Source organism: Amphiprion ocellaris, chromosome 2 (genome assembly GCF_022539595.1).
Source record: "Amphiprion ocellaris isolate individual 3 ecotype Okinawa chromosome 2, ASM2253959v1, whole genome shotgun sequence".
NCBI lineage: Eukaryota > Metazoa > Chordata > Actinopteri > Pomacentridae > Amphiprion > Amphiprion ocellaris.
The window spans coordinates 22,115,630-22,127,365 of NC_072767.1; the positions used below are offsets into that span (position 1 = coordinate 22,115,630).

Genomic DNA, 11,736 nt, shown 5'->3' on the forward strand with positions numbered 1-11,736 from the left:
TTTCAGGTGGAATATTCCTCCATACTAACTTTTTTGGTCTACACTGAAGGATTTTTTCTAAACCACCCTTTCAGGTCTATATTTGAGGTTTTAGGTGGAATATTCCTTTTAACCAGCCCCTCAGGTCTCTGAGGATTTTGGATGGAATACTCGGTTAAACCAACATTTTAGGTGCAAGTCCAAGGATTTTTGGTGGAATGTTCCTTTAAGGTGGATGTTTGAGGACCTTGTAGGTGGAATACTTCCTGAAACCAACCTTTTAGGTCAACATTCAAAGATTTAACGTGGAATATTCCTTTAAACCAACCTAAATTTCATGTTTTGATCATTATCAAGTGAGAAACCTCAATCCAGACTCCTCATAATGATGTTTGAGATTCATGCTGCTGTTATTTGTTTAGTCCAGACTAAATGACAGAAATCCACAACTGTAATTTTAGTTCAGGACTCGGTTATTAAATGTCAAAACAATCCATGTGACTCTAAAAACTCAACAGCTGTACAAACTCTAAGATTAAACTCTCCACAAGGATCCAAAATAAGTTGGACTTCTACATGAGAGCTTTAATTATTCTTCATCTACTTCCTGAAAAGTTTGATCAATAAAAAAGACAAAAACTAATATTTTCAGCTGAACTAAAGACAGACTTTGTGATTTTTCTGCTCACATGTTGTGTTGTTGTAAACTTACTCTTTCAAATAAATAGCCTCCTAACACCCTGGAAAACCAGCGTTTGTCCTGTTTTTGTGTTGCTCCTTGGCGACCCTAGACAGCCGGGTCCTAATGTTTATTGAGCAACACACCATACTATGATGTTTTTACAATGATGGTTCTACTATGGAACCAGTTTGACATGTTCAGGCGTTCTTTGTGTGAAAACTCAGAGATTTCAGGTATCAGAAGGTGGTTTTCAACTTTCTTTGTTAACTTTCTGCCTCAACTTTAAACTAAATTTCCTTCACTAACCCAGCCCTCTGGACTTCCAGTAAGCTGTGTTCCTATTGGCTGTCCAGGTGGCTGCTCAGGTGTTATCAGGAACACCTGAGCAGCTCGGTGTCTTCCTGCTTTGTTTTTCTGCAGTCAAACATTTCCTCTGCTTCTCTTCACCGCAGAACCGGGTTTGGCTCCGTTGCTTTAGTTTGTTTAGGCGTTGGCTTGCAGCTTCCAGCAGTAAAATCGTCTTTAATGTGTTTCTTGGTGTGTTTTAGGGCTTTGTACTGGATAGTTGTCTTGGTAAATGTGGTTCTTTAGCCACAGTTAGCACATGGTGCTAATGTGTGCAGTGATTAGTGGATTTGGTACAGCTGAGTTGTGTCTTTATCTTGGCTGTAGTGAGTCTTTAGAGGTTTTTGGTCAGACACATTCTGTATTCTTGTTTGAGAACCAATGTTGGTTGTCCAGAAGGTAAGAGTTCATGTCCTGTTTCTCTGTTCTCAGAGGTTCTCTGGTAGGCTGCAGGAGACTTTAGCGTTTGGGTTGTGCTAGTTTGGTTTTTGTATGGTTTCATTTGGACGACTATCTTGAGGCCCCTCCATGTGGTTTAGTGAGGTTTTCTGGAACAGTTCTACAAAGCAACCTGCAGCAGAAGAGACTTTGAGAGTTTTTAGGAAGTTCTGGAGACCAGACTTTAGAGCAGCAGAAACATTTGTCAGCAGTTTGAGCAGGAGAAGGTGAGCTTCAGAGTAGAAATGAGACGGAAACCTTCTTGACCCGTGTGGTGAGGTCCTGTACCAAGAGTTTGAGCAGGTTGTGAAGAGTCTGTAGTTCTTTGGTCTGAAAGCACAAGAAGAGTCGACTCATGAAAGGAGAAAACAGGAGATATTGTTGGTTCTTCTGTTGCTCTGCAGTTTCCTTAGACTGAATATCAAGTTTATATTTTAAATGATTTCCCATGTGAGCCCAAGAAGACTTCAATAAACTCCCTCCATCCCCTGGACACAACATATTTTATTACCATGTTAAATCTTTTTTTAAAAAATGTTTTTGAGTTTTAATCATAGTTTTAGTATATTTTTTCTCTTTGCTTGTTTAGTTTTGTCATCTGTGTAAAAGGTGCTAAACAAATAAAGTTGAATTGATAAACTGAATAATTGACTAACTCATGATTGTGACAACAGAAGTATTTTCATTGTGATTTAAGGGTTTATTTCATTTTTAAAGTTGGGGTTAAAATCTTGACAGAAAAAGAAGATTAAAGAAATAAACTACATAACAAAAAGCAATTAAATCAAAGGTAAAAAAAATAATAAAATAAAACTTTTAAAAAGTTTTATTATTAAAAAGATTGAAGAAATTTAAGATGTAATTTTCTAATTAAACATTAAATTTTTTAATTAAATGTTTTGTCTTTTTAAAGGTTTAATATTCTAATTAAATGTTTTGCATTTTTTAAAATGTTTAATGTTCTTCTTTAATTGTATTTTTTAAATGTTTAATTCTGGAAAATATTTTATCTGTAATTTTTAATATTTGTATTTTAAAAATTTTGTTTAATTTCATAATGACATGTATTGTATCTTGTTGAATTATCTAAATCAATATTTTGTCTGTTTAATAGAGTTAAACATTAAATACAATTAAACTCTAATAAACAGACAAAATATTGATTCCCTAAATAAATAAGAATAAAAGGTGAGAAAAGAGCAAAACTAAATGTTTAAGAAGAATCAAACTAAAGACAAAACATTTGAAAAGACACCAGTTAGACTTTAGAAGATCAAATTAAACAGAAGAGACAATAAAACGATGAAAAAGAGCAAAAAGAGAGAAAGGTCTTGAAGCGTTTTCTAGTCTGAAACAAAAACATCAAGTTGTTTCTTCAAACATTTCCTCTTCCTATGTTCTTGGTTTGATTGTGGATAGATTTACTAACAACTCATTTCAGAAAACTGCTTTCCAGATAAAGGCTACTAGTAGTTGAAGGCATTTATCAAACTAATGTTACCTTCTGATCTTCACAAACTTTACTGTTCAGTGAAGAGAATCAAAGTTTGTTGAGGATTTCTAAAAAACCCACAGGTGAAGGTCTGAGAAGAACTCAGATGGATGGTCTAAATGTGAAATCAAGACTCATGGTCACAAGTTTTAAGGCTTCTGTTAACCAGAAAGTTCAAACTAACAGAGAACTACAGAGAAACTTTTAAAATTTCAGTCCTCAGACTGTCAAAAGGTTCAAACTAACAAAGAACTACTCAAGAACTTCTAAGATTTCAGCCCTCAGACTGTCGAAAGGTTCAAACTAACAGAGAACTACTCAGGAACTTAGAAGATATCAGTCCTTGGACTGTCTGAAAGTTCAATCTAACAGAGAACTACTGTGGGACTTAGAAAATTTCAGCCCTCAGACTGTGTGAAAGCTCAGGTCCTGAGGACTCGGGAGGTGTGGAGGCTTTGGAAAGTCTTGGAACTGAGGGTTCAACCCTCCAGCACAAAGGCTGAAGTCCAACCTCCTGAGAAAAACGGTCGAGTCGAGACACGAGTTAAAAAAAAAACTCGAAAACGGAAAAAAATAGATGATAAATGCGCAAAAAAAAGAAGAATTAGTATCTGAGCGAGTAGCTCAGGGGGATAAGAAGAGGACTACCAAGCGGAAGGTCGCAGGTTCAAGACCCGCCACCGGCCTTTTTCTTTGTTCATCTTTGTCAGGATTTTGATAAAACTTAAGAAGGGTCTGGTCTTGAACCAGCGACCTGCAGCTCCATAGGCAAATCCTTAACTCACTGAGCTACAGATCAGATAAAAAGAAATAATTTCGTCGTCCCTTTGTCATCGTAGTTCCTGAAGAGACCACATGGGCAGAGCCAAGGCGGGGTCTGGGTGGAGTCAGGGCGGAGAGTAGGTGGGGAGGTGGGTGGCGGCCTCCCCCCTCTACTCCCCCACTTCCCCCCACCACCCACCACACCTTCCCCCGCCCGACGAGTTCTTCGAGTCTCCACGAGTTCTTCGAGTCTCCACGGGTTTTCCCGAGTTTCTGGAGTTTCCACCGAGGTCGGAGGCAGAACAAGCTGTCATGAAGAGGTGTTGAAGTCGGTGAGGATGGAGTGACTTTTTACAGCGACTAGAAGGAAGACCACTCGAAGAGCAGGTCTTTAACCACCATCCATAAAATCCATGGAGTCGGCTCCAGAGAAATGAAGGGAGGTCAACTTTTATCAACCTCCATCCAGATGTTCAACTTCATATCTTTACTTTGACATTTTTAGCAAACCTTTAGTATCACACTTTATTATCATTTATTAGGACTTTAATGGAATCCACCAGCAGATTTAGTTTTTGTTGACAAACTTTATTCTTCTTCTATTTGACCTCATGTTTATTAGTTTTAGTAGAGAAAGTTATTTTAATTGTCCATTAGTCTCTTAAAAACCAAATAATAAATTTGATTAGTCAAGAGGTTTAAAGTTCTTACTTTGTCATATTTTAAATATGACAAAAAAATATAAAAATAAAGCGTCTTGAGACAATTTGACCTCTAATTGGTACTATATAAATAAATTGAATTAAAATTGTATGTATCTTGTAATGTTGGAGTAATTCAGCCATATATGTTGGAAAACACATTTTCTTTGTCCATTAATCTGTTGATTGTTTTCTCCACTAATTCATTTCTTGTTTTGGTTTATAAAATGTCAAACCCAAATATATTCAGTTTACTGTCATAAAAACCAAAAAGATTTACATTCATGATGCAGGAATCGGGCAGTTTTTCAATTTTTATCTCAGTTTAGTCAGAAAGATAGTTGATAATGTGTGAATTGTTGCAGCTTGTGAGCCGTAGAAGGTTTTAATCTTTGGGGCCAAGTGTCAAAAAACATTTAGAAACCACCATCAACAAAACACTCAAAGATTTGAACATCATTAAAGGGAAATCCAATTTTTGCATGACAATGTCTAATTAAAGGACATTTATTTCCAATGTAAATGTGTGATATTCATCCTCTGGAGCTTTCTCTTCACATCATCTTCCACCTGGACTGGTTTGGTCGGGAGCATGTGCAACAAACATTTGAAAAACTGCACTTTAACATCAATGAATGACACTGAAGTTTAATCTCTACATAAATGCGACTGAGTCTGGATGTGCTGCTCTGTCATTAACTCCTAAGTTTAGGGAAAGTTCAAACAAAAGAAGACAGTTCAGAGACGACTTGAGTATGAGCTAATTTTGAACAAACACCTCAGACTTTCTGAGCTTCAGCAACTCTAGCAAGATATTTTAACAACAAGCAACTCAAGAGATCCAGAAGTTGGAGAGAGTTAGCTTTAGATGAGCCAAAGAACATGTGGGACGCTAACCTAGCAAACATTTCAGACTTTTCTCTGTGAATTCTGAGAAATAATTTCCTATTTAATGACAGAGCTACACATCTTAACTCAGTCTCATTAAAACAGACTCTAATTCAGTGTCATCCATCCATATTAAAGTGCAGTTACCCAAAATGTTTGTTGCGTGAGCTCCAACAAAACCTGTCCAGGTAGAAGGCCACTTTGACAAACAGGAAGTGGAAGATTCCAAGCAGATTTATAAAAGGGGGAACCGGACTGTACTAAGTGTGGTCCAGTATAGAGGGGTGTTTTGTGGGTTTTTAAGGCTGATAAGGATTATTTGTGAGACATTTGGAGTAGATATTCATTTGAAGTAAATGAAAGTATTTAAAATCTTGGAGTTAAACTTAGAAGAACACAAACTCTAACAGAAAACTTTGTTGATACGTTTTTGTTTTGTTTACAGATGTTAAGTTAAAGAAGTTTTATTCGTGACGTATAACCAATCAAATCACTCCAGAAGACAGAGCGATCACAGGTAGATAAAGGTTCAGAGCCAAAGTAGCGCCATTTTTAAATGTATTTATTACCATAAATCAGTAAAAAATAAAATACTGATAATCAGTAAATCAGTCAGCCCACAATTACTACAATTCTACAATGTATGTCTCTTTCCTTTGACTTGTTATTTGTACAATATACGATGTATATGATGGAGTTTTTTCATACCAAAGGCTATACTATGATGTTTTCTAAAAGACATACAATGCTACTCTGGTTGTTCTGGCCCTGGGCTGCTGCACTCCTCCTCTGTTGTTTTCTGGATTGTACTCAGCTGCATGCCTTCGTCCACCCGGCCTCCGTTGACTCGTCCCACCTGCCGTCTCTGGAGCTGAAGCTGGATTGGAACAGACCAAAGTACAGTCCAATCACGATGCCAGCTGCCTCTCAAAAGGCTCCTTCATCTGGCAGGTGGCGGCACTTCTTCTGAGGGGAAGCTGAGCTGGTCTGGCAGAACTTTGGAGATGTGTTCCAGTGGTTGGTGGATGTGTGGGGAGATAGAGATGGACCTTTGAATTGTTCAGAAAGGAAAACAGGGAACTCACTGGTAGTTTTAGTTTAGGGTGCTACTGCGGTGTATTTTTGGTGTTTTCAGAGGTGAATAGGAAGAGTTTTTTTCGTATTGATTATCTTTTACTTTGTTCCTGGTTGGAATGCCCATCAATGTCAACATGAAGTTCACTTTTAGTTCTGTTTATTTATTTTTATTTTACTAACACCCATTTGCTTTTAACCCCCTCACATGTTGTGTTGTTGTAAACTTACTCTTTCAAATAAATCGTCTAACCCTCTGGAAACCAGCGTTTGGACTGTTTTTGTGTTGCTCCTCACCTACATCAGACAGCCGGGACAAAGCAAAGTTTTGTGGACTAAAGGCTTTTCTATGACGTTTTTAGAGCAATATGCTAAACTATGACGTTTGTTGAACCAAAGGTTATACTATGACATTTTAAGTGCGACATGCTTCTACTATGACATTTTTAGAGCGACATGCTAAACTATAACGTTTGTTGATCCAAAGGTTATACTATGACATTTTTAGAGCGACATGCTATACTATGACGTTTTTTGGGTGACATGCTATATTATGATTTTTTTGGGCGACGTACTATACAATGACGTTTTTGGGCAACATGCTATACTTTGACGTTTTGAGAGTGACATGCTATACTATGATGTTTTTTGGGCGACGTGCTATACAATGATGTTTTTTGGGCAACATGCTATACTATGACGTTTTTGGAGCAACATGCTATACTATGACATTGTTAGAGCGGCATGCTATACTATGTCGAAAAAAAAATGTGATTTTTCAACATGTTGTAAAAACGTGCCATATGATGAAATAATGTAAAGGACGCTGTGAAAAACACTATGGTAAGGTTTTCTTTGAAAAAAAAAAAGAATTTTGGTGCAAAAAAATGCCATAATATAGTACGTTCAGAAAAAAAATGAGATTTTTCAACATGCTGTAAAAACGTGCAATATGATGAAATAATGTAAAGGAGGCCGTGAAAAACACTCTAGGAAGGTTCTCTGAAAAAATAAATCATCATGAATTTTGGGGCAAGAAAACGCCATAGTATACTATGTCGAAAAAAAAAAGGAGATTTTTCAACATGTTGTAAAAATGTGCCATATGATGAAATAATGTAAAGGAGGCCGTGAAAAACACTCCAGAAAGGTTTTCTTTGAAAAAAAAAAATCATCATGGATTCTGGCGCAAAAAAAGGTCATAGTATACTATGTCGAAAAAAAAGCGATTTTTCAACATGTTGTAAAAACGTGCCATATGATGAAATAATGTAAAGGAGGCCGTGAAAAACACTCCAGAAAGGTTTTCTTTAAAAAGAAAATCATCATGGATTCTGGCGCAAAAAAAGGTCATAGTATACTATGTCGAAAAAAAAGCGATTTTTCAACATGTTGTACAAACGTGCCATATGATGAAATAATGTAAAGGAGGCCATGAAAAACACTATATTAAGGATTTCTTTGATTAAAAAAATCATGAATTTTGGTGCAAAAAAATTCATTGTATACTATGTCGAAAAAAAATGCGATTTTTCAGCATGTTGTAAAAACGTGCCATATGATGAAATAATGTAAAGGAGGCCGTGAAAAACACTATGGTAAGGTTTTCTTTGAAAAAAAAATCATCATGAATTTTGGCGCAAAAAAACCGCCATAGTATACTATGGCGAAAAAAAAATGAGATTTTTCAACATGTTGTAAAAACATGCCATATGATGAAATAATGTAAAGGAGGCTGTGAAAAACACTCCAGAAAGGTTTTCTTCATAAAAAAAGTCATCATGAATTTTGGCGCAAAAAAACGTCATAGTATACTATGTCAAAAAAAATGCGATTGCTCAACATGTTGTACAAACGTGCCATATGATGAAATAATGTAAAGGAGGCCGTGAAAAACACTCCAGAAAGGTTTTCTTTGAAAAAAAAAATCATCATGAACTTTGGCGCAAAAAAACGCCATAGTATACTATGTCGAAAAAAAATTAGATTTTTCAACATGTTGTAAAAACATGCCATATGATGAAATAATGTAAAGAAGGCCATGAAAAAGCTTTTGGGAAGGTTTCCTTTGAAAAAACAACCATAGTATACTATGTCGAGAAAAAAAAGCGATTTTTCATCATGTTGTAAAATCGTGCCATATGATGAAATAATGTAAAGGAGGCCATGAAAAACACTATGGTAAGGTTTTCTTTGAAAAAAAAAATCATCATGAATTTTGGCGCAAAAAAATGCCATAGTATACTATGTCAAGAAAAAAAATGCGATTTTTCAACATGTTGTAAAAACGTGCCATATGATGAAATAATGTAAAGGAGGCCGTGAAAAACACTATGGTAAGGTTTTCTTTGAAAAAAAAAATCATCAGGAATTTTGGCACAAGAAAACGCCATAGTATACTATGTCGAAAAAAAATGCGATTTTTTTATCATGTAAAATCGTGCCATATGATGAAATAATGTAAAGGAGGCCGTGAAAAACACTATGGTAAGGTTTTCTTTGAAAAAAAAAAATCATCATGAATTTTGGCGCAAAAAAAGGGCATAGTATACTATGTCGAAAAAAAATGCGATTTTTCAACATGTTGTAAAAATGTGCCATATGATGAAATAATGTAAAGGAGGCCGTGACTCCAGAAAGGTTTTCTTTGAAAAAAAAATCATCATGAATTTTGGCGCAAAAAAACTGTCAGTGCTGATGAGACAATGAGCTGCAGCTAATTATTCATCCTCCACTATATAATCCGGCGTTGCACTGCACACAGCGCTGGATCATTCTTCTCCTCCTCGTCCCGTCTCCATGTAGTGAGACGTACTCCTGATACTCAGCTGACGATGCAGCCTGTTTTAGATTGACATGCTATACTAGGACATTTTTTTGGGTCACATGCTATACTATGACGTTTTTAGAGCGACATGCTATACTATGACGTGTTTAGAGCAACATGCTATACTATGACGTGTTTAGAGCAACATGCTATACTATGACGTTATTTGGACGACATGCTATACAATGACGTTTTTAGAGCGACATGCTATACGTTAACGTTTTTTGGACGACATGCTATACAATGACGTTTGTTGAGCGACATGCTACACTATGATGTTTTTAGAGCGACATACTAAACTATGATGTTTGTTGGACCAAAGGCTATACTATGACGTTTTTTGAGCGACATGGTATACTGTGACGTTTTTAGAGCGACATGCTATACTATGACTTTTTTAGAGCGACGTGCTACACTATGACGTTTTTAGACCAAAGGCTATACTCTGACGTTTTTTGGACGGCATGCTATACTGTGACAATTTTAAAGAGACATGCTATACTATGATGTTTTTTGGACGACATGCTATACTATGATGTTTTTTGGACGACATGCTATACTATGATGTTTTTTGGACGACATGCTATGCTTAGACGTTTTTTGGACCAAAGGCTATACAATGACATTTTTTGAGCAACATGCTATACAATGACGTTTTTTGAGTAACATGCTATACTATGACGTTTTTAGAGTGACATGGTATACTATGATATTTTGTTGAACGACATGCTATACTATGACGTTTGTTGGACTAAAAGCTATACTATGACATTTTTTGAGCGACATGCTATACTATGACGTTTTTAAAGCGACATGCTATACTATGACGTTTTTAGACCAAAGGCTATACTATGACGTTTCTAGAGCGACATGCTATACTATAATGTTTTTAGAGAGACATGATATACCATGAAGTTTTTTGGACGACATGCTATACTATGTTTTTTGTGTGACATGCTGTACTATGACGTTTTTAGAGCGACATGCTGTACTATGACATTTTTTGAGCGACATGCTATACTATGACGTTTTTAAAGCGACATGCTATACTATGACGTTTTTAGACCAAAGGCTATACTATGACGTTTTTAGAGTGACATGCTATACTATGACAATTTTAGAGTGACATGCTATACTATGACGTTTGTAGAGCGACATGCTATACTATAATGTTTTTAGAGCGACATGCTATACCATGAAGTTTTTTGGACGACATGCTATACTATGACGTTTTTTGTGTGACATGCTATACTATGACATTTTTAGAGTGACATGCTGTACTATGACGTTTTTAGAGCGACATGCTATACTATGACGTTTTTAGAGCGACATGCCATACTATGACGTTTTTAGAGCGACATGCTACACTATGGCGTTTGTTGGGCGACACTCTATACTATGGGCTTTTTAAATTGACATATTACTATGACGGTTTTTTTTGTTTTTTAGCAACATATTATAAGAATTTGAACAGTTTTAAAAATTACTATACTTTTACTTGTGCAATGAAATATTCTATGGCAGTTTTTAGACAACATATACGCTGATGTTTTCTTGAAAAACATACTATTTTGACAATATACTGCACTGACATTTTTTGAACCACATATCATACATGACAATTTTAGGCAACATCCTATCATTTTGCACTTTTTGAACCACATGATAATCAGTTGGGTTTTTTTGCCGACATGCTATACTATGAACTACAGGCCATACTATGTTATTCTTGAAAAGCATACTATACTTTGACATTTTCTGAACTACATTCTATACTATGGCGTTATACACAGAGTGCTTTGGTTACATGTTGATTTATAATCTAGATTTTTTTCTGTTTTGTTTTTTGACGGGATTACCACAGACCTGACCGTGAACACCGTTGACACCCACCTGAGGGAGACGCTGCCTAAGATTTCAAGGCTGCTTGGTCGTGGTCTTTGTGGTCCTGCTCCAGAACGCCTTCATCAACTACGTCTTCTTTTGAAGAGGCCCTCAGATGCTGCAATCTCTGACCTTAAGGTGGAACTGCTACTTTCACTCTGTAACGAGACGGCGGTTATTTTAAAGACCCAGCTCCTGGCAGCTTTGAGTGAAAGTTTAACACCCATCAAAACGGAACTACAGACAGTTAAATCTGAGCTGTTGGTCAGTATTTGAAACATCACGTAAGACCCGGCTGCCCTAAAGATCGCTGTGGGTGAAACGGAAACTTCACTCTCCACATCACCAACGACATCGTCACACTCCAAAGCAGAGCACCTGTCTGCTGAACTTTTAAAAGTGGACTGTAAATGTGAAGAATGTGAGCAGCAGCAGCCTGTGAGCAGCGGAACAGATGTGATCAGAAAGAAGTCATCTTCTTTTTTCTTTTCTTTATGGTTGACTTGATGCTGTCAGATGCAGATGTTGGAGCTGATTCTGATCTTTCAGGATAAAAAGCTGCTTTTCCTTCACAGACTTTTAAGGAAATTATTCTCTCAGGTTTTCTCTGCTATTTATATTTTTATTATCTGTGATTATTTCATTATTTCTTTATTGTAAAAAT

The 11,736-nt window shown here is 36.3% G+C and overlaps 1 long non-coding RNA gene across 1 annotated transcript; it reads right to left on the minus strand.

Moving 5' to 3' along the window:
• Positions 1–831: 831 nt before the first annotated feature.
• LOC129347384 (uncharacterized) lies at positions 832–11,294 on the minus strand. Its single transcript, XR_008599461.1, has 3 exons — positions 11,082–11,294; positions 6,032–6,336; positions 832–1,774 (listed from the first exon to the last, which is right to left on the minus strand). It is a non-coding gene; the product is annotated as an uncharacterized LOC129347384 (long non-coding RNA).
• Positions 11,295–11,736: the final 442 nt, after the last annotated feature.